At 39.3% G+C, this 24527-nt stretch overlaps 1 long non-coding RNA gene across 1 annotated transcript; it reads left to right on the top strand.

Annotated features, from left to right (window-relative positions):
• Positions 1-1078: 1078 nt before the first annotated feature.
• On the top strand, positions 1079-23159 carry LOC141548705 (uncharacterized). Its single transcript, XR_012484039.1, has 7 exons — positions 1079-1138; positions 5044-5108; positions 7531-7686; positions 17066-17132; positions 17798-17958; positions 18704-18775; positions 22934-23159. It is a non-coding gene; the product is annotated as an uncharacterized LOC141548705 (long non-coding RNA).
• The last annotated feature ends 1368 nt before the right edge of the window (positions 23160-24527 follow it).

Raw genomic sequence — 24527 nt, 5'->3', positions numbered from 1 at the left:
TTTCTTTAATCTCTAATTAATTAATTACCAATTGATTTTCTATTAATAAATTAAATTCCCCATCAAGCCAAAAGAATTTTCATTTCTTCATGAATTAATTAAATTTATTAATCAATTAATTAATTTTATTAACTAATAATTACTTTAATAGTTATCAAATTATTGATTATTAATTTGATCAGCAAATAAGTCATTTTATGATTAGTTTTTATTAATTTTTGTTGATAAATTTATTTTTATGTTATTTTTTCTTTTTGTTTATTTTAACACACATTGCTTTATGGATCTTGTTGGGAGAGAAAAATCAGAGCAAAAGGGAAAAGCCATGGAAGAGATACATTCATCAATTAATAAATAATTTGTAATAATAAATTTATTAATCTTTTTCATTAATTTCAAATAATTAACTTCTTAACTACAACCTAATCTTATCAATTTATGTATCAATTTATCAGTCAATTAATTCATCAGTCAATTATATTCCCCATCAAGTAAAATAAAATTCACTTATTTATTAGTTTAAAAAAGATATTAGTTAACTTTATTAACTAAAAATTAATTTAATAAATTTATCACTTTATTGATTGTTAATTTTATGATTAATTTTTATTGTTTTTGGTTGCTTTATTCATCATTTATTTATTTGTCTGTTTGTTTATTTAAAACACTTTGCTTTATGACTCATGTTGGGAGAGAAAAATCAGAATAAAAGGGAAAAACCATGGGAGAAATAAAAAAGAAAAACAACAGAAAAAGGAAGTAAACCGAGCATGTGGTGATTTCCGTTCAGTCTCCTTAGTTCTTTTTCTGGATGCAGATGGCATTTTCTGTCCAAAGTCTATTGGGAATACTCTGAGCCACAGAAAAGAACTGAATCTTTCATAGTTGATCATCAGACATTCTTACTGTTGCTGGGTACAATGTATTCCTGGTTCTGCTTATGGTGCTCAGCATCAGTTCATATAATCCTTTCCAGGCCTTTTTAAAATCAGCTTGTTCATTATTTTTTATAGAACAATCATATTCCATAATCTACATATACCACAACTTGGTCAGCCACTCCCCATTTGGTGGGCACCTACTCGTTATCCAGTTCTTGGCTACCACCAAAACAGCTGCTACAAACATCCTTGCACATGTGAGTCCTTTTCCCTCCTTTATGATTTCCTTGGGACACAGACCCAGTAATGGCACTGCTGGGTCAAAAGCTATGCACAATTTTATAGCTCTTTGGGCATAGTTCTAGATTGCTCTCTAGAATGATGGATCATTTCACAACTCCACCAAGAAAGCATCACTATTCCAGTTTTCCCACATCCCCTCCAACATTTATCATTATCTTTTCCTGTCATTTTAGCCAACCTGACAGGGTGTGAGGTGACACCTTAGAGTTGTTTTAATTCATATTTCTCTAATCAATAGTGATTTAGAGCATTTTTTTCACATTACTATAGATGGCTTTAATTTCATCATCTGAAAATTGTCTGTTCATGTCCTTGGACCTTTTATCCATTGGGCTATGACTTGTATTCTTGTAAATTTGACACAGTTCTTTTTTTTTTACAGCTTTTTATTTTTATTTACAAGATATATGCATGGGTGATTTTACAGCACTGACAATTGCCAAGCCTTTTGTTCCAATTTTTCCCCTCTTTCCCTCCATCCCCCTCCCCCAGATGTCAGATTGACCAATACATGTTAAATATGTTAAAGTATAAATTAAATACAATATATGTATACATGTCCAAACAGTTGTTTTCCTGCACAAAAAGAATCAGATTTGAAATAGTGTATAATTAGCCTGTTAAGGAAATCAAAAATGTAGGCGGACAAAAATAGGGGTATTGGGAATTCTATGTAGTGGTTCATAGTCATCTCCCAGAGTTCTTTCGCTGGGCAAAACTGGTTTAGTTCATTACTGCTCTATTGGAACTGATTGGGTTCATGTCATTGCTGAAGATGGCCACATCCATCAGAATTGATTATCATGTAGCATTGTTGTGGAAGTATATAAAGATCTCCTGGTCCTGCTCATTTTACTCAGCATCAGTTCATGTAAGTCTCTCCAGACCTTTCTGAAATGATCCTGTTGGTCATTTCTTACAGAACAATAATATTCCACAACGTTCATACACCACAATTTATTCAGCCATTCTCCAATTGATGGGCATCCTCTCAGTATCCAGTCTCTGGCCACTACAAAGAGGGCTGCTACAAGGATTCTTGCACATACAGGTCCCTTTCCCTTCTTTAAAATCTCTTTGGGATATAAGCCCAGTAGTAGCACTGCTGGATCAAAGAGTATGCACAGTTTGATAACTTTTTGAGCATAGTTCCAAATCGTTCTCCAGGATGGCTGGATGTATTCACAATTCCACCAACAATGTATCAGTGTCTCAGTTTTCCCATATTCCCTCCAACATTCCGTATTATTTTTTCCCTGTCATTCTAGCCAATCTGTCAGGTGTATAGTGGTATCTCAGAGTTGTCTTAATTTGCATTTCTCTGATTAATAATGACTTTCATATGGCTAGAAATAGTTTCAATTTCTTCGTCTGAGAATTGTCTGTTCATATCCTTTGACTATCAATTGGAGAGTGGCTTGATTTCTTATAAATTAGAGTAAATTCTCTATATATTTTGGAAATGAGGCCTTTTCAGAATCTTTGACTGTAAAAATGTTTTCCCAGTTTATTGCTTCCCTTCCAAGCTCATCTGTATTAGTTTTGTTTGTACAAAAAACAACAAACAAGCAAAAAACCTTTTTAATTTGATATAATCAAAATTTTCTGTTTTGTGATCAATAATGATCTCTAGTTCTTCTTTGGACATAAATTCCTTCCTCCTCCACAGGTCTGAGAGGTAAACTATGCTATGTAGAACAATTCCATTAAGTTTATATATCATCACTTATTCAGTCATTCTCCAAATGCGGGGAATCTACTCATTTTGCAATTTTTTGCTACCACAAAAAGAGCTGCTCTAAACATTTGTGGGTCCTTTTATTTCATTCTTGTCTGACTCTTCAAGATCTCATTTAGGGTTTTCTTGAAAAGGATATTAGAGTGGTTTGCCATTTCTTTCTTCAGTTCATTTTACAGAATTAATTTCCCATAGTTATTTAACATAGTTAAGTGACTCACCTAGGGTTTCATAGCTAATAAGTGTTTGAGGCCAGGTTTAAACTCCAGAAGATGAGTGTTCCTGATTCCATTCCGGGTGCCACCTAACAGCTCATAGAAAGAGTACTGGTCTGATAATCTAGAGAGTTGGTTCCTATTCCATATCAGTTGATGTGGGCCTCCCACCTTCCACAAAACGAAGAAATTAATGTAAATTAGCTTCTTTTTTATGTTAGAGTGACACTGGATTTGGAGTCAAAGGTCCTGGGTTTGGATGCCAGTTTCGTTATTAGCCATGGAACCTTAAGAAACTTGCATTCTATTACTAGGTCTCAGCTTCCTCTCCTGTAGAGAAAAGGGCTTGGACTAAATGACATCTGAGACCCTCTCAATACCAAATTTAATGATTTGCTGCTTAAAAAAAAGTCATAGCCATGTTTGCATTCATCATTTTATAATACCCATTATGTAGACTTTAAGATTGAAAAAAAAAGTATACTTGTTATCTTCACTATAATCTTGGCTATTATACTATTGGAAATTTGACTTTCCCAAGATCCACAACTAATAAATGTCTGGTGCAGCATTTCAATTCAAATCTTTCTGACTCCAAAAATGGTGACCTTTCTGTTACAATAACTAACCTGCAATTATTCGTGCTTATATAATACTTAGCTCTTAATTACCTATCTCTCCATTTGGCACTCTGTGTCTTTTTATCTTCTTAGCTAGATGGAAAATCCCATAAGAGAATAGACTTTGTATTTATATTTTTGTCTGGATGTTGGTACTCAAGATTATTTTTCATTCATTTCATATTTAAGCTTAAATAATGCTTTCATTGAGTCAATTCCATACTTGTATTTCTCATTTCTTATTTCCTTGGATTAACTCATTTTGCAAGTGATAAAAATCTAAAGAAAGAAGTGATTCAATCCTAGAGTAAATTAATATTCAAGTATTTCAGCCTTGTAAGACATCTTGGCTAGATAAAAAGGGCTATGATTTAGCTTCCAAGAGACCTGGACCAGAAACCTGACTTTACTCTTGACTTCCTCTGTGTTCTTGTCTTTCTTTTCTGGGCCTCAGCTTCCTCATCTTTTGAAAATAAAAGATTAGATTAGAATTAAGCAACAGTTCTCAAGTTTTTAATACTTAATACTTAAAATTTGTTGAGGACCTCCAAAGAACTTTTTTTTAATGTAGGTTATGTCTGTATTTACCATCTTGGAAATAAAAACATCTTAATATTATTGGAATTGATTATTATGAAGATTATTATTTTGTTATTGTCAGAATAACCAGCTGATTCAAAAAAAAGTCTAGTTAATGCTACACTTTTCACTTCTGGCACTGAAGGGCATTCCTTGCTGTTTTCATAGTTTAAGCTTTGGCTGTAAATATTTGGACATCAGCTCTGAACATCATCTTCCAGGGAATATTTTGAAAGCATTATCTCCTAATTCACAGGAATCCAAGATGGACCTAGTAAAGAATTGTTTAGTGTTAGAAACCGAAATAGCAATAAAAAGAGGGACATCCAAATTATGTAAAATCAGAACACATGAATAATTCAGTGCTCACTTGAGTGTGATTTTTATTTTTCTTGTTAAATAATACTGGCATTTCCTCAAACTAATAGCACTGAGACTAACCAGCTGGTAAGCTTTATGGAGGTGGGGTGATGTGGCATTGTGAAAAGTAAAGATGGAAGCAAGGGTCAAAATTAATCAAATAGCATCTTATTCATCCCTTTAAAGTGGAGTGAATTCAGTAAAATATTGATAAAAATCATCTGTTTTATAATTCTTTACTCAGGAGATAAGAAAAATGGAACACTTCAGGGAAAGCCATTAGCCTTTCCCTGTTTTTAGGTCATATGGTATCTCATGGTGTTTTATTGTTGTTCATGCCAAACCAGAGCTCAAGATTTTAACCCAATATGGCCGCAGAAGCTGAATCATACATTCTTGGTGTTCCTGCAAAGTAAGTTTTTATCATTCGTTAACTCCCAAGATTTAATTCTTTCATAATAATGGCACAGAATAGCAGTCTTGAAAATTTGTTTTCAAACCTCAACAAAAATACTCATTTTCACCTGGAAAAGGGAAAATTGAAATTGCAGGTAACTGTGTAGCCATGAATTTCAGAGAAGTTAGCAATGAAGTAAAAAAAAACTGGGAGGGGGAAGGATGGGGATGGAAAAGATGAGAGGTGAGACTGGAGAGAGAGAAAAAAAGAAGGAAACCAGAAGCTTTAGATGAAATGGTGTTAGGATTACTAAGTGAGAACTGAGGTTGTCTGGATTTTTAAGTAATTGAGATTGGAATTCTTAGAGGAATATAATAGAGAAATAGAAAGTTTCTTTATGATAAAAAGAACTGCCAACCCTTTAGACATGGAACAAAGAACAACTTGAATATTACAATTGTAGGTTTGGTGAGTGAAATCTAGTTAGATTATAATTAGTTCAATTGTATGCAGCAGAACACTGGTTTCCAAACTTTTTGGATCACATACCCTCTCAATAAGGAAAAAAAAAAAAAACTACTGGAGTACATCTCCCATTATTTGTATATTTCCTTCTAAATCACAAAGATGTGCTACCATATTAAAATATGAACATTATAAAACTTGCCATAGAATAAAAAAAAATAAAGAAGAAAGTTAAAGGCAGTAAACATTTATTAATTGCTTACTATGTGACAGACACAATGCTCCTTTCTTGGTGCTCATAGTCTGATGGGAGATATAACATATCAACAACTTTGTACAAGCTACACACACATGTGTATGTATGTAGTTTGTGTATACACATACATTATATATATGCATATATATGTATACATATATGTATGTATGTATATGTGTATCTATATATGTATAGATATAGGTATGTATGTGTATATGTATATGTATAGATATAGGTATGTATGGAGGTAACAGTGAAAGTAAGTATTAGAATTAAGAAGAATCAAAGAGATTTTTTTGGTAGAAGATGGGGGTTATAGCTGCTACAAGATCTTAATCAGGAGGTAGAGATGAAGAAGAATATTTTCAGGCATGTGAGACAGTGAAAATACTTAATTGGGAGATGAAGCATCTTGTCTATGGAAGAGGAAAAACAAAAAAAGCTGAACTGAAGTGTAAGATGGATATTATGAAAACTTATAAAAAGACTTTGAAAATCAAAGGATCTTCAGGAAAATGCTTAGAAGCCCTTGGGATTTATTGATCACTCAAAGTCGGAAGATTACTTTTGGCAGCTGAGCGGATGATAAAGAGAGAAACTTGGGGCAGGGAGACCACCCAGCAGGCTATTGGATTAGTCCAAACCTGAAGTGATATATAGGCTTACATCAGGATGGGAGCCAGCTTTAAGAGGAGAAAAGGCACATACACAAGTGATGTTGAGAAAGTAGGAATGATGTAGGAGTTGACAAAAGATTGGATATTAGAGGTGAGAGAGTGAGGAGTCAAGATGCCACCCAAGTTGCATTGAAATGTTTAATAGGTGGTTGATAATGTAAAACGTCAGGTCAGCAGAGAGGTCGGGATTGAATAATATTTAATCCTAGAGGCATTAGGAATCCATTGCAGTTTACTTGAGTAGACTCACTCTTTAGGAAAATCACCTTGGCAACTGTGTGGAGAGTGCATTGGAATATAGAGAAACTTGCGTCAAGGATACTAACCATAAATTCGTTGCAGTGATCCAGGAATAAAGTGGCAACCATCAGCAACAAGATTGGTGACTATGTGAATGGTCATTGAGAGTAGAAATAACAAATTTTGACAAGTCAAATATATGGGGTGAAGGAGAACAAGGAATTAATTGATAATGACAATGAGTTGTGCACCTGGTGATTGCAGCGTCTGTAACAGCAATGAGAAAGTTCAATCAGTCATAGTTCCTGTATAATTTGGGTATTCTCCCACATAAGTTAAAATGATTTTAAATGGAATTTCTCACTGTCTCACTGATGGGCTTTGTTATTAATATGTAAAAAAGGTGATGATTTTATATTCTGCTATTTTGCTGAAGTTGTTTTAATTCATTCTTAGTTGATGCTCTGAAGTTCTCTAAGTAGATGGTCGTGCCATTTGCAAAAACCATAATTTTGTTCCCTCTTTGGTTGTGGCACAGGAACCTGAATTCAGGAAGACTTGAGTCTAAATTCAGCTTCAGATACTTATTAGCGGTTAAATGACGTTGGACAAGTCACTTAATACTTATCTGCCTCAGTCTCCTCAACTATAAAATAGGGCTCATAATAACATCTACCTCCCAAATTGTTGGGAAATTCACATGAATTTCATGCTGGCATAGTTTAAAGATGCTAGATACTGAGGATACAAATATAATGAATGAAGTACTCATTTCTTTTGATCTTCCATTCGAATCAAGGAAACAATCTGAAGAAAAATATAAAATCATTAAAATCAGATCATTTGAAAGAGGCACAAGCTAGCACCTGAGGAGATCACGAAAAGCTTCCTGGAGAAGATATGGCTTGAGCTACTTCGAAAAGGAAGTCTGCTTTTTTGAGGTTGAAATGAAGAGGTAATATATATGCTATTTTAAAGATACTGAAACAGGAAATGGGTTATGCGGGTTTAAAGCTAGTATAATAAGATCTGAGATGTAAATGGATTTCTGTCCATCAGTTTACATGGTCAGCCTGTGTTTCACTTGGTTCAACACAAAATAAAAAGAAGGGAGTGGAAACTGTTAATTCACTATTTTTTGTCTTGAGCACATAGCCTTTTCTTAAGAAGGGACACCCCTCCCTTCCCCCCACGCTGTAGGAATGGATACTTGCTACAGTCAGGGGCAGTCTCTTCCACAAAGTGGGTATGCCTTGGTGAACGGAGGATAAAGGTAGGGTTAGCTTCTTTGGGTGCTCAGATAGTTTGTAATTATTCCAAGGGGCTGGGAACAGATTCAGTAAGGGGTGGGCCAGAAAGAGAGGGAAGGGCAGAGTTGGTGATCCTTGGGTGTATGACCCATATTGCTCCACCTTATGATTGGTTCATCATCTATCATCTTTGAGGTCAGGCTACCTGACCTCAGGGTCTAAATGTCCTCCTTGGAAATTATTAAAATAAGAGATTAAGAAATAAAAAATAAATTCTTTGCATAAAAAGTATTAATCAAAAATATGTTTAAGGATTAGAATGGCATCATTTCTTACTAAATACAAAAGCAATGTAGACTTAAAAGTACAACACATATTTATACTTTACCTTACTATAAGTCCCATTAGCATCTATTGGATTTCTACAAGTTTCTAATAATAATTATATATATGAATATATATTTGGTTTCAGTTTCTTGTTTATTAATTATATCTTTTCAATCGATTCCCTTTTGCTTACCAAATGAAGTCCAAATACCACTTATATTTCAAGATTTTCCACAATTTAAAATTTCAACAAATGGTTCCTATATATATATATATATTTTTTTTTAATTATTTATTTATTTATTTATTTATTTATTTATTTATTTATTTATTTATTTTGCTGTGGCAGTTGGGGTTAAGTGACTTGCCCAGGATCACACAGCTAGAAAGTGTTAAGTGTTTGCTATCATTTCAACAAACTAACCATCTACAATCTTTCAAAGGCACTACTATTAGGGAATATAAAGGTAGATTACATTCAAAATTCTTTTTAGGCAAATTAAAGGACTTCTAATTGCCCTGCACTCTAATTGCCCCTTTGGGGAGAAGTATAGCTACATATCCAACTATGATTCAAAAAACGAGGTAGAATTTAGGATGAAGACTATCCAATAAATCTATTGCATTATAACGTTAATAAAATTCTTCACTCAGAACAACTCTATTGATAAATGATATAAATATTAAAAACATTTATTTATAAAAGAGATTCTTTTTAAAAGAGAATACTACTCCAGAAGGCAACTGAAAATCAAGGGACTTGTTCTTGGTTGCATAGCTGGTAAGTATATGATGTGAGTTGAACCCATTATCTGTTTGATTTAAAGACCAAACTGCTTTCATTTTTGTTTTTTGTCAGGTGGACTCTCAACATAGTTTACTAGTCAGTGACTCAGTCAACAAATATTTATTGTACCAAGAAAGGCAAAAGGCTAGTCCCTGCTCTCAAGGAGTTCCTAATCTGATGGGAGAAACACTATGCAGACAACTAAGTCTCAAGAAGATATGAACAGGATAAATTTCTATATAATCAGTAGAGGGAAAGTAGTAGCATAAAGGAGGAATTTTACCTAGGGGAAACAACCTCTGAAGGCAATGAAATGCATGCCGATTAGTAGTTCAGTCCAATTGGCAATAGAATCGAATATGGTGATTTAAGTATTTAGTACATTGTAGTATCTTGTCTGTGTAGTACTCCATTAGCTTTTGGCTTCTTAGTATGAATTTGTCATTTCATTGTTATAAGGAACTTAAATGTCATTGTTATAAGGACGTTTTTTGGGGGGAAAGCTGGGGTGGGAAATACTACTGAAAATAGACAGCTAAGTCTGGAACACTTACCTTCCTAAGTTCAAATCAGGCTTCAGGCACTTATTACATGTGTGACCCTGACCAAGTCACTTAACCCTGTTTGCCTCAGTTTTCTTATCTGCACAATGAGCTGGAGAAGAAAATGGCAGACAATTCCACTCTCTCTGCCCAGAAATGACTAAACATCCACAGATTGGCTACAATTCTGGAATTTGTGGTTTTAGAGTGTTGCTTGAGGCACATGAATTCCAATTACTTATCATAGTCACATGGTCTCAAAATGTCCATACTGCCTATTGTCCTCAGAAGCCAGAAGGAAAGAGTTAAGGTTAGAAAGCAAACAGTAACTTCCTAATTTATTCTATAAACCTTAAGAGTCCGTGCCTCTTTTTCCTTCTACAATCAGTGTTTAGTGTTATGCTCAGTAAATACAACCAAAAAACAGCAATACACCTGATGTAAACCCCTTACTCTTTCCAACTAAGGGACTTAGGCTTTTGACTCAGGCAGACTGAGTTTAGTCCTACATAGCCTGACTTCCCATAAAATGAGATCAAGCTTTTCTTACCCTTTCTGCTACCCTTCTTCCTCCTCAACAAATACCCTCAGAGTAGTATTAAGGAGAAAAATCTCTAAAACAAAGCTTCAGGTTACTGTCCCGTCCAGGGTGTCCCCAAAAAGAACTAGCAGTATCCCTTTTATTAGATGTAGAAAGTAGATCCGTTATAGGATAGCTATTTATTTTCTCCACCATGGAAGACATGTTTTAAACCACAAACTTAAGAGCACACATTGATAAATATTTAAAACACAAAATAGCAACCTGTAACTCTTAATTATACTTTCCTAAGAGGTTAGAGGTTTTATGAAAATTGGGCACAAGTTTCTTTCTACTTAAATTCAACTTCTACATAGTAACCAATGTCTTATACTCACCTCCGCCCCCATTCAACTTTGTTGTGTCTCTATTCCTTTCATGATCGAACGTAAAATTTTTGTGATTTAAAACTTTACAATCTGTTCCTACCCCATCTTTCCAGCCCTATTTCATATTACTCTCCTTTATGGACTTTGTAGTCTGGTCAAAATGATCCTCCCTGTTTCTTCCATAGCACGCACAAACTCTTGCTTGTCTCCATGCCTTAATACTATCTCCTGGGTAAAATGCACATCCTTCTCACCCCTCTATTTCTAGGAATTGCTGCCTTCCTTCAAGTCTTGGGTCAAACATCATGACTTTCTTCATGAGGCTTTTCTTGGTCCTCCTAGCTGTTAGTGTGCATCCTTCCCAAGGTTCACGTACATCTGTTTTGTTATCTCCTGTACATTTATACGTACATGTATACGAAGCCTGTTGAGGATACAGACTGGTTTCATTTCTGTGTAAATCTCTAAACTCTAGCCCAGATCCTGCTACACAACAAGAATTTAATAAATGCTTGTTGATTTATCGATGAGTCATTGCCTTCAAGGAACATATCCCTCAAGGAGAATGAGAAACCAGCATGGACATAAATGCTAGTGCACAATATTATGTAAGTGAATTAGAAAGTCGCAAAGTCAAGTGCTCTATGAGGTCTTAGGGGGGTGATGATTGTTAAGAGAAGGACTGGGGAAGGTGTTTTGAAGAAGGTGGCTTTTGGATTGGGCTTGAAAGTAATCCTAACAGATGGGTAGGAGGAAAATAGGTGAAGATAGGGAAGAAGGGATCTCCAGGTTTAGGGAAGAGCTTATGCTAAGGTACAGAGACATGACAGCATGGTTTGTATTCAAAAGGCAGAAGATTATCCATTTTGCCTGGAATGGAGAGGGCATGACATGAGGCTGGAAATGTAGAAGGGCCACCACATTTGCGTGAGTCTTGCGGGCAGAGACATATAAAGTTTGAACTTTATTATGGAGGCAAGAGGGCGTTACTGAGGAATTTTAGAAGTGGTCACATTTCCAGGTCTATGGGTAAGAAAGATGCTTTAGGTAAAAGTATGAATTGGAGGAGCAGGGTGTGAAGGGAAGATGATATGGAGATTTATGCCAGAGGATTGGGGGTGGAGGGGAACAGGGAAAGGTTGTAATGGGAATAGAGAAGTGGAGACATTAATCAGCTAGATTTCCGAGGAGGTCAGTCAGAATGACAAAAGCTCTTGGAAGCATGTCATGTGAAGTTTGGATTAAGGAAATGGAAATGTGTAGACAGGAAAAGAGAAGATTTAGGAGCTTATATTATTGCTGTGTTGAAATATTTGGAAGGATGGCTTCCTTTAAGACTCAGCTCACAAGCCACCTTCTTGTAGCTTCTGTGGGTTTTTTGGTCAGGCTGCACTGTATCTATGTTGTAAGTATCTCATGCCTATTTACGTACATATTGTCTCCCAGATTAGAATGTGAACTCCTTGAAGGCAGGAATTTGGCTCTTTCTTTGTATCCCTGGCACTCATCACACATTTTGTAGATGCTTGTTAATTGATCACGCTGCTGTTGCAAGTGCTAGAGATTGAAAGACAAAAATGAAACTCTCTCTGCCCTCGAGAAATTAATCTTCTAGAGGCCACCACAACATATATACAAATAGATATGTACAAAATGGGAATATGCAAAATATATTTCAATGAATACTTTTTTTTTTTTTTTTTTGAGGAGGTGAGTGTCCACTTCCAGATTGGGGAATCTGGAAAGGTCCTATGTGGGAGGTGACATTCGAGATGAACTTTGAAATTTGAATTGTAATAATAGACAGAAGTCAGGAGAATGTACATTGTAGTCAGAGGGCAGCTCCGCCCTGTAGGAAATGAAATCTTATACATAGGGAACTACAGAAAGTTGGTCTGGCTGGGCCAAGCCGGACAAGGCCAGCTGGAGACTAAAAGAATTCCGCCCGTGTTAAGGAGAAGCAACAACCCCAAGGTCATGTGCTAGCTGGCACGCTTTTAGCTGGTTGTCAATAAACATTTATGGAGCTGTCAAGTGTGCCAGAGACGATGCTGCTAAGTGCAGAGGGTACACAGAGAGGGAAGAGACATTCCTGGCTCTTTAGGAGAGACAGCAAGAAAACAAGTATGTACAAAGAAGATACAGACACAAACTAAAATGAAGATAACAGCAGGAGGAGGGTTGGGAAAGGTACTTACCCAATCTCTATGGCAACCCACAACTTAAAGACAGGAGCAGAATGTAGACAGACCATTTTTGTGAGACGCTTTTTATTTCAGGCAAGACAAAGGAGATGATGTAGAGATGCAGATATCCATATGCCTGCCTATAGGTGCATAGACTTACACATACCTTGCATACATGTACATATTCACATGTACACAAGACGTGCAGATGCCTCTTTATACCAGCTGCATTTACCCACATGTAAATATGTAGTTTACATTTATGCAACAATATTTCCCATTTACACACCGGGGCCGTATGTATTTAACACCATTTTAAACATAGCTCTGTCTATTTCAATCTAGGCAGACTGTATTTTATGTACATTTAGATATGTAACCCATAGCACTTTGCCAATTTTAAAGCGGCATGTAAATATTCCAAATTCTTTTTATAGCACGTGATTGCCCCACCGGCCTATTTCCAAGAGAGGTGAAGCCCAATTACACCTGCTCATAGAAACGCGAAACTTAACAAGCAGACGGTGCATTAGGAAGCACTCTCAACTCCTCAAAAGAGACAAGGAAACCCAAACCGAAGCTATCCTTAGCGTTGTCACAGTAATTAATTATTGTGGTTGTTGCTAAATGACGACGGCCGGAGTTGTTGGAGGGGTGAGGAGGGGAGGGGGAAAGGAGGAGGAAGAAGGGGAGGAGGAGGAGGAGGAAAAGGCCGGTGGAAGTGGAAGGAAAGCCACAGGAAAAAGCCGAACTACGACTCCCAGAAGCACCTGGGAAATCGCGCACCGCTGCGGCGACCCTCCCCTTTGGGCGGCGGAGCCAGAGCCCCGCCCGTCTAGTGACGTCACGGAGAGGTGACGTATGGTGACGTCATGGCGCTCCGAGCGAGGCTTCGGGAGAGAAGCAACCCCCAGCTGGAGTCGCGGCTGGAGGCGGAGGTAGCGAGAGCCAGGGCCGGGGCAGCAGCGCCAATGGAGGGTTATGCGCTGCGGAGCCGGCAACCCGAGCGAGACATCGCCGGGAAGCTCGGGGCAGCCCCCTCCCCAGCCCCCCAGCCGGACGGTGCCCGGTGTCTCCCCTGGGGGGGCGGCGGCGGCGGCGGACCGGACCTCGGGGTGTCGCCCCCCCCCCCCGGAGGTTCCGGAGTGGGTGACCTCTAGTACCTGGTGCGGGAGCTGAGAGTCGTAGATAAGTGAGGAGCAGGTGGAATAAACCGTGATGTGTTTCTTAGCCCGGGATTGCCGTGGTCTCGGACTCTAAGCCTACCCCTAAATGCGCCCCCGACTCCACAGTAGGCCCTGGGGAGGTCTCTATAGCCCAGCCCTAAATGGCTTTTTCCCACCTGGATTCCGGCCTCAGCTGCCAGAAGGGAGAGAAGGGCATGGGTGAGATGTCACCAGATCGGACAGCAGAGCGGACTTGTGGGATAAAGGAGAACGCAGAGTCCGGCAGGGCAGTAAGGGCTGCCAGCTTGCGCCTAGAAGGTGCAAAGTAAACATGACCTCGAGCCGTGGTTTGGGGAGAAAAACGATGAGTTCTGCTGGGCACCGGAGATAGGCAGTCTGAAACGTTCCCCAGGTAGAAAGCAAGGTAGCCCCTTGGAGTACTTGATCCTTCGGGAGTTAGAAACAGTGTGGCATGGAACTAGAGACCTGTTTCTTTTAAGAACTGGAGGGTCCCGAAGATGGCGGGACTTCTCCCCGGGACTTGGAAGGGAAGCCTTCCCTATGTGTCTTGTCCCTTAGTAGAAGGGAAGCTCGTGGAGAGCGCAGACTTTTTTTTTTTAATTTGTTATCGCCAGTGCTCCGCACTTATGAACATTCTTCACTCCTTCCTTTGGAAGGACCAGTCCCGGCTCGGACACTTATTCTCTGCCTATCTTGGGATAGGTCGGATCCTCTTTCTGAGCCTGAGTGTTGTGATCTAGAACGTGGGACTGTAGACCCTTAGGCAGCCTTTCTCCAAAGGGGATCGGTTAGGAAAGCACTTTGTCAACCTTAAGCATTCTAAGAGAGTTGTTAGTCCTCTTTAATTCTTCCCTCTGGGGGAAATGGGCAAGAATGCTTCATGAAGAAGTAATTTTGGTTGGAACAGAAGGCGGCCAGACACACAACCCTTATTCCCATTCATTCCTTCTTGAGTCGTTCTTGCCCAGTGTCTGGCCCTGACTACCTGTCTGCCCCCCTCCCTCTCTCTTGCCATCCCCTTAATCCTCTCATCCAGGCTGAGCAGTAGAAGTGGAAAGAAAGGAAACGTCAGATAATTCCGTGGCTAGAATCAAAACCGGACTTCTCATCAGTGAGGCAGTAGAGGTATTGGACCGTGTAATAGATAGCAGGGCTTAAAACTCTAGCCCCAGAGGCACCAGCTAAGGTGAGAGAAAATTTAGTCAAAGAGAAGATACAGATGGGGGAGTCTGTGGTATCTGGTCAGTTCAGTGAGGTTCATGTAGAAGTCCATGGGACACATTGATTACACATTGTCTTTTCGGTTTGGGAGGTGCAGCCGTGAGAGCAGGTGTGAAGGAGGGTGACCGGCTCGTCAGCGGGAGTCATGCAGACAGTTGGCAAAAGAGACAAAGCAACTTTTCTTTATGCTTTCCATTTGTCCCAGTTAGAAAAGAGGATCGTCCATCTTTGAGTGAAGAGTAGGAAACGTTTGGGTAGGAAAGAAGTAGAGAAGGTGCCGTGGGTACACAGAGAGGGAGAGGACTGGTCACCAACACCCCTCTGTTCCATTCCTCTCTCCTCTTTGAGCCCTCAGCACCGTGTCAGGGAGTCTGCTAGATGAGGATCAGTCCGTCTTCTTCCTTTTTACTCATCCCTTCTGGAAGTCAGAAGATGTGGCTTCCAACCTTGGCTCTGCTGCTAAAGTGAATGAACTTGCAGAGTTTGCCAACCTCCTTTGGGCTTCACTCTCATCCTCTGCCAAAAGAAAGGGTGAGATCCCAAGTGTCCAGTCATACTTTGGAACTCAATTTCAACATACTGGAGAGATGTTTCTTTTTTTTATTTATTTATAATTTTTTTTGACAATATATGCATGAGTAATTTTTTTAAACATTATCCCTTGTATTCATTTTTCCAAATTATCCCCTCTCTCCCTCTACTCCCTCCCCTAGATGACAGGCAATCCCATACATTTTACATGTGTTACAGTATAACCTAGATACAATATATGTGTGTAAACCCAATTTTCTTGTTGCAACTTAAGTATTGGATTCTGAAGGTGTAAGTAACCTGGGTAGATAGACAGTAGTGCTAACAATTTACATTCACTTCCCAGTGTTCCTTCTCTGGGTGTAGCTGTTTCTGTCCATCATTGATCAACTGGAAGTGAGTTGGATCTTCTTTATGTTGAAGATATCCACTTCCATCAGAATCCATCTTCATACAGCATTGAAGTGTACAGCGATCTTCTGGTTCTGTTCTTTTCACTCAGCATCAGTTGATGTAAGTCTCTCCAAGCCTCTCTGTATTCCTCCTGCTGGTCATTTCTTACAGAGCAATAATATTCCATAACCTTCATATACCATAACTTACCCAACCATTCTCCAATGAACGGGCATCCATTCAACTTCCAGTTTCTAGACACTACAAAAAGAGCTGCCACAAACATTTTGGCACATACAGATCCCTTTCCCCTCCTCAGTATTTCTTTGGGATATAATCCCAATAGCAGCACTGCTGGATCAAAGGGTATGTACAGTCTGATAACTTTTTGGGCATAGTTCCAAATTGCTCTCCAGAATGGCCAGATTCTTTCACAACACGGAGAGATGTTTCACAAAACACAATAGGACATGATAATGTTGATTAGTGGTTTTCTCAGTATGCGGCTAGCAGGGATCCATTTCTATTTGATCTCCGAAGGACATTCCGGCTCTGGCATTCTGTGATTCACCTACTCGTCTTATGCCGTTTTTTCCACAGAGGGATCTTAGAATCGTTGCAGAGACACTAAGAGTTGGAATAGGCTTCATTATGCAAGTGCTGCAAGGGACTAGGGCAGTCAGCAACTTCTCTCTTCACGGTACAGCACTCAGAACTAGTGTTGACAAAGGCTATTGAAAATAAAAATGCTTACAGCCTTGGAAGCTTTGGAGAGACCAAATACACTCAGCTGCAGATCACATGAAGCAAATTTCAGTAATCAGAGGAAACAGACGGGGATGAGTAGGAACAAAGTGGATGGTGTAAGCTGGAGTAAAGCTCCTTCAAAACAGAAAGAATGATTAGTATGGGGCAGGGTTCATTTGCAGGTAATAGGGAGTTTGACCAAGATCACATGGAGTTGCGTCTACAACCTGATACTCTTTTCTAACTCTCAACAGGTAAATGGCACCATGGGGACTAACAGTTCACACTTCACAAGTAGTGAAGCTCATCAAACGTGAGCAGGTCGGTTGAAAAGAACCAGGGAGTGAAGTGAGCAGCATGGGCTGAGTTAGGGGAGAGAGGAGAGAGAGCAGGCAGCCTAAAGCTCTTGAATCTTGGCATGGAGTAATCAACTTAGGCTGCTGCAGTCTCCAGTTACCATTTCACATCTGACTCTGTCATTCTCTTCAGATAACTTGGTTATCATTCATATTATACTTTGGAGCTCCAATAAAGGGATAAAAATTAAAAGGTACTCAATCCCAAGAGTATTTATAGTCAGTCTTCCCTTCTTTTCTGTCCTGGGGAGAGAGATCTTAGGAAGCAATTTAGGAGGCATAGCAGCCGAGTCTATGCAAGTGGCCTTCTGGCATCGACCCAGGAAAGACTCAATAAAAGCAGGAAAGATTTAAAGGCGGGAAGAAGGGGGACTAAGATACATGTTAGTAAAGCACGAGAAAAGATGGATGTTTGCTTGAGGGGGAAGGAAATGAATTAGAAAGAACAGGGATGGAAAGGGAGAGGATAGGAATGAAATGGTAAGGAGAAAATATATAAAAAATGTGAAATAAGAACAGTTCATTTGCTGATCTACAAGTTCAGAGGAAGGGGGTGACAATCTACCATTCTCTTTCTTGATGATTTTCCTCTTTTTTTTTTTTTTTTTTTTTTTGCTGGTGCTTATGTAGCATTGAGTCTTCTGGGCCGTTCTTCATGTGTTGGTGTGTCTGGACTCTAAGAGGATCCGGGTTCACTAGTAACTCCTGGGGTAATCCCAGTTGTTCCTCCACCGCCACCACCTCCCCCTCCACCACTTCCACAGTGTATCACAGGGCGCAAGCCCCTGCAGGTAACGGTTCCCTTTGTCCCCTGCAAGCTCAGTACTTTCCCTTTTTTAAAAAAAGTCGATTTCATAATGTTAGGGAGCAGATAGAATTGAGAGGATTTCTCTTAAATTATAGTTTTAGAGAGGGAAACTAAGCAAATAGATTCATAAAGACAGAATTCAAAAGGAGCAGTTTCTATATACCTTTGTTTCCTCCTTATTGTTTACTATCCAATTCTATTCTTATTTAATTCCCTCAACACCATGGGTTGAATTCTTGTTATGCTTAGAAGCTCATTCGAAGATGGAGAAGAGAGATAGGTGAATGAGACAGAATTCTGCATGACAAAAGCAAAGCAAAGCAGAAGAACAACAGAGACATAGAAATGATTGCAGATGAAAACTCCATACCTCAGGCACAGGGATAGGTAATAGAGCTAGGGACTAAGAGAAGAGGTCTTACTCAAAGGAAATGTCTTGAAGGAGGACAGCAAATTGGGGAAGGAGAAAGACAGAGCTGAGTTAGGAAAAGAAGGGTAGCAGTTCCATGCCAGAGGAATAAAAGCTTTAGCGAAGAGGTTCACAAAAATGAGATATAAAGAGGCGGAAAGATGTGACCGGTCCAGGATGGTAGAACATATTTATGATGTCGAATCTGCCCATAATAAAACCATTTCTTGACTGTTACTCTTGGGATTAATGGATAGGAGGGACCCAAGGTTCCAGGGTGAACCTCTTAAGCTTGCCACTAGTATTTCTTCTGTTCTAGGATCCTGAAGCACAGAAGCATGCCAACCAGATCTCATTCAATATGCTGAGACAGGAGGAGAAGGAGTTACAGGTATTGCCTCCCCAGGCCATAGTCTCCACTTATGATCTCCCTTCTTCTTTCCTTCCCTGTAAAAGCGGCCTGGGTACCAATGAAGACAACCAAAACTATCCTTCTTCAGAAAAATGTAAGCGGTGTTTCTGGGAGAGAACAACTTGAATTGAGCATGGCTCACACATCAAGCTATAGTCATAGTAGAAGCATAGAGGCATCTTGGTATATTGCGGGGCCACACATTTGGAGTCCACAGATGAAGATAGGTTTCAGGGAGTTTATGGACTTCCTAAGGGAAAAAACAATTGCATTTTTATTTTCACTAACTTCTAACTACAGTTTAAGATTTGCTTCATCCATGAATGAAAAAAAACAAAAACATTATTATAAAGAGGGATTCATAGACCACTCGATTTCCAAAAGGATCTGTGAAACGAAAACAGTAAAGTACTCCTATATGCTAAAAAGAACCCTGACCTTGGCGTTAGGAGAAACCTCAGTTTCAATTCAAGATCTAATAATTTTGTAACCATGGACAAATCGATAACTTCTCAAACGTGTTAAACGAGAACAAAATAGCATCTACTGCTGAATTAGATAATGCATGGAAAGTGTTTGGGAACTTAAAAGCTTGATCTAAATATTGGCTATCGTTTTTATAAATTTAAGATGAACAAGAATCTCGAGGAACACTGAAAACAGGTAAAGAAAAGTGGTCTATCAGAACCACTTGATACATAAATGGCAAAAGAAAATGAACAACCGTGTGAGAAAAATGCCCCACATAATTAATAATTAGAGAAATACAAATTCAAGCAATTCTTTGGGGGAGAGGGGAAGAACAGTTGGTTTTCAAATGACTTGTCCAGGGTTATACAGCTAGTAAGTGTCTGAGACTGGCTTTGACCTCAGGTCCTTCTGATTCCAGGACTGGTGCTTTCTCTACCGTACCATCAACTTGCCCTAAAATCAAAGTAATTCTGAGGTCCCATCTTAGGGCCAAAAGACTATTGAAAAGGACAACTATTAGAAGGACTAGGAAAAAACAGGCAAATCAGTACATTGTTGGTCGAGTTGTGGGTTGGTTTAGCCATTCGAGGAAAGAATTTGGAACTATGCTCAGAAATTGACCTGTGCTATTAGGCTTATGATCCAAAAAGGTAAAAGAAAGAGGGAAAGATATGTACCAAAATATTTATTTATTTATTTATTTTAGAATTTTTTTTTTCCCCACAGTATATATGCATGAGTAATTTTTTTTAATAATATTATCCCTTGTATTCATTTTTCCAAATAACCCCCCCTCCCTCCACTCCCTCCCCCCCGATGACAGGCAATCCCATACATTTTACATGTGTTACAATATAACCCAGATACAATATATGTGTGTAAATCCCATTTTCTTGTTGCACATTAAGTATTAGATTCCGAAGGTATAAGTAATCTCGGTAGATAGACAGTAGTGCTAACAATTTACATTCACTTCTCAGTGTTCCTTCTCTGGGTATAGTTATTTCTGTCCATCATTGATCCACTGGAAGTGAGTTGGATCTTCTTTATGTTGAAGATATCCATTTCCATCAGAATACATCTTCATATAGCATTGAAGTTGTACCAAAATATTTAGAGCAACTCTTTTAAATAGTATCTGGACAATTGAAACGAAGGGGAATAATGAAATTATATTGATTATCCTCAACCTGGTTTAGCCTGTGTTCCAAGTTGGTTTGATCAGAGTGTGGTCTCTGTCATGCTATAGCTTCTTGTTGCCATAGCTGAGAGATGGGGTATTGGTGGACACCACAGTAGATGAGTAGCTCTGAAAAGGCCTTGGCAGACTTTCACACCAAAGTGCTAGTCCTCCACAAAATACCCCAGATAGCAGCAGCTTTAAAAGCCATCAGTGAGTTAGAGAGTTATCTACTTCAAGCATAGGAAGGCATCTTCCGACGAAATGGGCAGATGAGAACGATTTGGATGCCATGAAGGTAGCGAAAGCGGGTCCTGTGGGGAGCTCAGAGCTTGGTAGGCAGGTAAGATGCCAAAGTCGTCCACTGCATCCTGGGCCATCCCTAGTCCTTCTGATGTAACAATGGACTTTAATGACTGGAAAAGTGAGGTCGACAACTTAGCGCACCTCTTCCTTACTTCAAATTCAATTCCCATGCAAGTCAAGATATCACTCCATAATGATATTGTTCCTCTTCAAAAATGAAGGACAAACAAATGTTGGTGTAGGAATGTGGTGTGATATTATTATGCCTCAGAGAATGATAAAATGCCATTTTCAGGAGAAATTGGAATTGCTAGGAAATAAAGTGAGTAGTTAGAAGAATAGTTTACACAATGACAGTAGCATTGCAGATTAAAATAATTCGAAAAGACTTCTCAAATGCTAATCAACAAAGTGTCCAAAAAAGTGACAATGTGTCCAAAAGACTGGAAATGAAGCTTGCGATTCATCTCGTGCTTAAAATGCAGAAAGACATATTTTAGACATGGACAAAGTAGGATTTGTGTTCTTGGATTCTACATATTTGTAGTGACCTCTTTCCTTTTTTGTGCATTCATGTTCATTTTCCTCTTACCTTACATGTTAGAGTTAACGTGTCCTTTGTTCTGAAACACAAGTTTTAATCAAATCAAGGGTTGGAGTAGCTGATGTCTAAAATCTTATTTGGTACTAACGTGGTTTAAATCTGTAACGTGTTCACAGGTGTAAATTAACTTAGAATGCAAAGCCTTTTAGAATAAAGAACTGTTTTATAACAGCCTCCCGAGGGTCAGCTGATGGCCCATTCAACATTTCACAGGATGCTTCAATTCCAAAAGAAGATGCCTGGGCCTTTTTAGTGTGTTTTAACAGGATTCTAGTGGTAGCGACTATAAAAAAGCGAGGAACGACGGGCTGTCCCATCCAGCAGTGTCCAGGACTGTGAAGCACAACCTTAAAACTAAAGTACCGCCACATAGGTTGGAAGGAAACAGGCAGGAGTAGGGGTACACTCTGGTATTGCTTCCTGAGAGGGATGGGTGTCTTGAGGCTGCCAGCTCTTTAAGAACAGGTACTTTTATCTTTGAAATAATGAATGTAGACAGTCTGTTACCTCCATTCACTGTGCCACCTTGCTGCCCTCCCCCCCATTTATTTTTAAGGCTATAAGTACTTACATAGATAATGGAATAAGGAGGGGAATTTGACCTCTGATTGCATAATTTGGCATAGTCACAAATGAGGAATCCCCTCTACGCTTGGAGCTTGGTTACCATCTTCTTTGCGGCTTCTTGCCTTAGAGCATTGTGTCAGTACCCAGAGGAATTCCGTGACTCACTTAGGATCTCCCAGCCTGCATGTGCCTCTGAATGCAGGTCTTCTAGGATAAAGACTCTTCTGTCTCATGTGCATGAACACGGGAGCTTTAGTTATGTGAGTCTTCTTTCTCTGGGCACTTCTCACTTATAGGCACTTAAGGTTGGTCAAACCTCTTAGGAGAAGTAAGATTCACCTTCTCCTCGCCCCTTCCTGTAACAGAAAGTGTAAAAGATCCACAATGGGTGAGTTCATTCGTGTTCACAGCTTCTCTTGTAGAGGAGACACTTAGGAAAACCATTGTAGTCACAGCACAGGACAGTATGAGGTAAAGGGTCATGGTCTAAAGTCAGTTAGAATAGTGCTAACTCTGTAACTGCCCAGGAACTCACAGGAGCACATCCTCCTGAGGACTTTCTGAAGGAGACTAGCTAAGCTAAGCAGCAGGAATGGGATTTCCTGCAAAGTATGCAGGTCTCTCCCTCTCCACTCCTGTTGCATTGGGGTGTGTGTGTGTGTGTGTGTGTGTGTGTGTGTGTGTGTGTGTGTGTGTGGAGGGTGTCAGTTGGGGCTAAGTGACTTGCCCAAAGTCACACATCTAGTAAGTGTCAAGTGTTTTGAGGTCAGATTCTCCTGACTCCAGGGCCAGTGTTCTATCCATTGTGACACCTTGCTGTCTCCCAACTGGCTTTTAAAAAGCTGTTTTCTAGTTACTGATTTCCTACCCTAACAGACGTCGAAAGGTTCATCATCTTCTAGTAGAGAGATATCTATTCATGGTCTTTTTATGCTTGATGGGACTTCCCAATAGTAACTGCTACATTCTCTGTCATTTCTCCTTTTTTTTTCTCTTCCCCACTGTGCAGCCTTTCCAAGAGATGTGCAGTCGTAACCCTGCCAGCAGCCTGCTAGAGGAGCAGATTGAGGGAGCCCGCAGGCGAATCACCCAGTTGCAGCACAAGATCCAGCAGGAGACTGGTGTCTCAGTGGTAAGAAATTCCTTCTTTCTCTCATTTAGCAACCATTTTTCAATACCTCTAGAACAGCATTGTGGGAAAAAGGGAGGGTCATTAAGAAAGGACTCATGGAGTTTATAAGCTAGTGGAGGCAACATGCCACATACCCAGATATTCAGGACAAGCCAGGAATGTTGCAGTCATACAGAATAGTGTATAATAAATACATGCTTCAATATGTCTTTAGAACTTGCGACCTTAACAACACCAGTACTTTTTCCATTGTTAAATGTTGAAACGCATTCACATCTTTTCTTCCTCTACAAGTCTTGGTCCATATCTTTCCTTCAAGATCTTTATTCTAATCTTGTAATATTTTGTGGATACTATTGGCTTGTTCTTTCTCTCTGTTCACTTGAGGCACTTAATTAAATCTGGTTCACTGATTAATTGATCATTTGTATGGTTAATGATTTGTGTCCCCATTGATGATGTACTGCAATCGGATTTGACTCACCATGAGTTTTGCTACTGCTCTCTAGTCAACTCTCTAGGTCAACGACAATTGTGATTCTTAGAGCCAATGCATTCCTTTTCAGTCTTTTTCCTGAATCTTCATTGATGTCATGCCTCTCAAATGGGCTTTCCCCAAAGCTTTCTCTGCTTTCTCACTTGGTAGTCTTATCAATTCCCATGGGTTTAATTATGTTCAAGAAGGTGATAATCAGATCCCTCATCTCTCTCCTGAGTTACAGTCCTGTACCACCAACTTCCTCGTGGATGTTTTGAACTGGAGATCTCAAACTCCACATGATAGAAACAGAATTCATTTTTTTTGTCCCCAAAATGTTGCCTTTTCTGTACTTCTGTGTTCTGTAAGAGCACTAACTCACCATCCTTGCAGTTCCTTAGGTCCACATTTTCAGTGTCATCCTCACTCTCCCCACATATCCAGTCACTTGGCAAGTCTTATAATTTCTCTGTCTACATCTCGAATACATTCCCTTCCCTACCCTGGTTCAGATGATTGTCACCTTTGGCTTGGATTATTTCAGTAGCCTTCTGATTGGTCTCCCAAGCTCAGACCTCTCCGGTTCCAATCAATCTTTCTCTAAAGTGTAAGTCTGACTGTCTTATCCCCTTACTCCATAAACTCTTGTGGTTTTCTCTTCTCTCTAGGATCAAACTTAACATTGTTTGCTTGACATTTTAAAGCTCTTCACATTCTGCCACTATTCTACTTTTCCAGTCTTCTGACATTCTCCTCATTTCTTCAAATTCTTCTTTAGAGCCATGCTGTCCTACTTGCTATATTCTCATCCTCTGTGCTTGAAATGTCCTCTCTCATGATTTCCAATTCTTTAAATCCCTGGCTTCTTGAAGATTCAGTTCAAGTGCTACCTTCTCCAAGAGGCTTTTCCTGGTGATTCTTTCCGGTCACTTTTTCAACTTCCCCCTCTCCCCTTTAGATTGTAAGCTCCTTGAGGGCAAGGGTTTTGTTTTG

Source organism: Sminthopsis crassicaudata, chromosome X (genome assembly GCF_048593235.1).
Source record: "Sminthopsis crassicaudata isolate SCR6 chromosome X, ASM4859323v1, whole genome shotgun sequence".
Lineage (NCBI taxonomy): Eukaryota > Metazoa > Chordata > Mammalia > Dasyuromorphia > Dasyuridae > Sminthopsis > Sminthopsis crassicaudata.
This window is presented reverse-complemented; position numbering and strand designations above follow the sequence as displayed.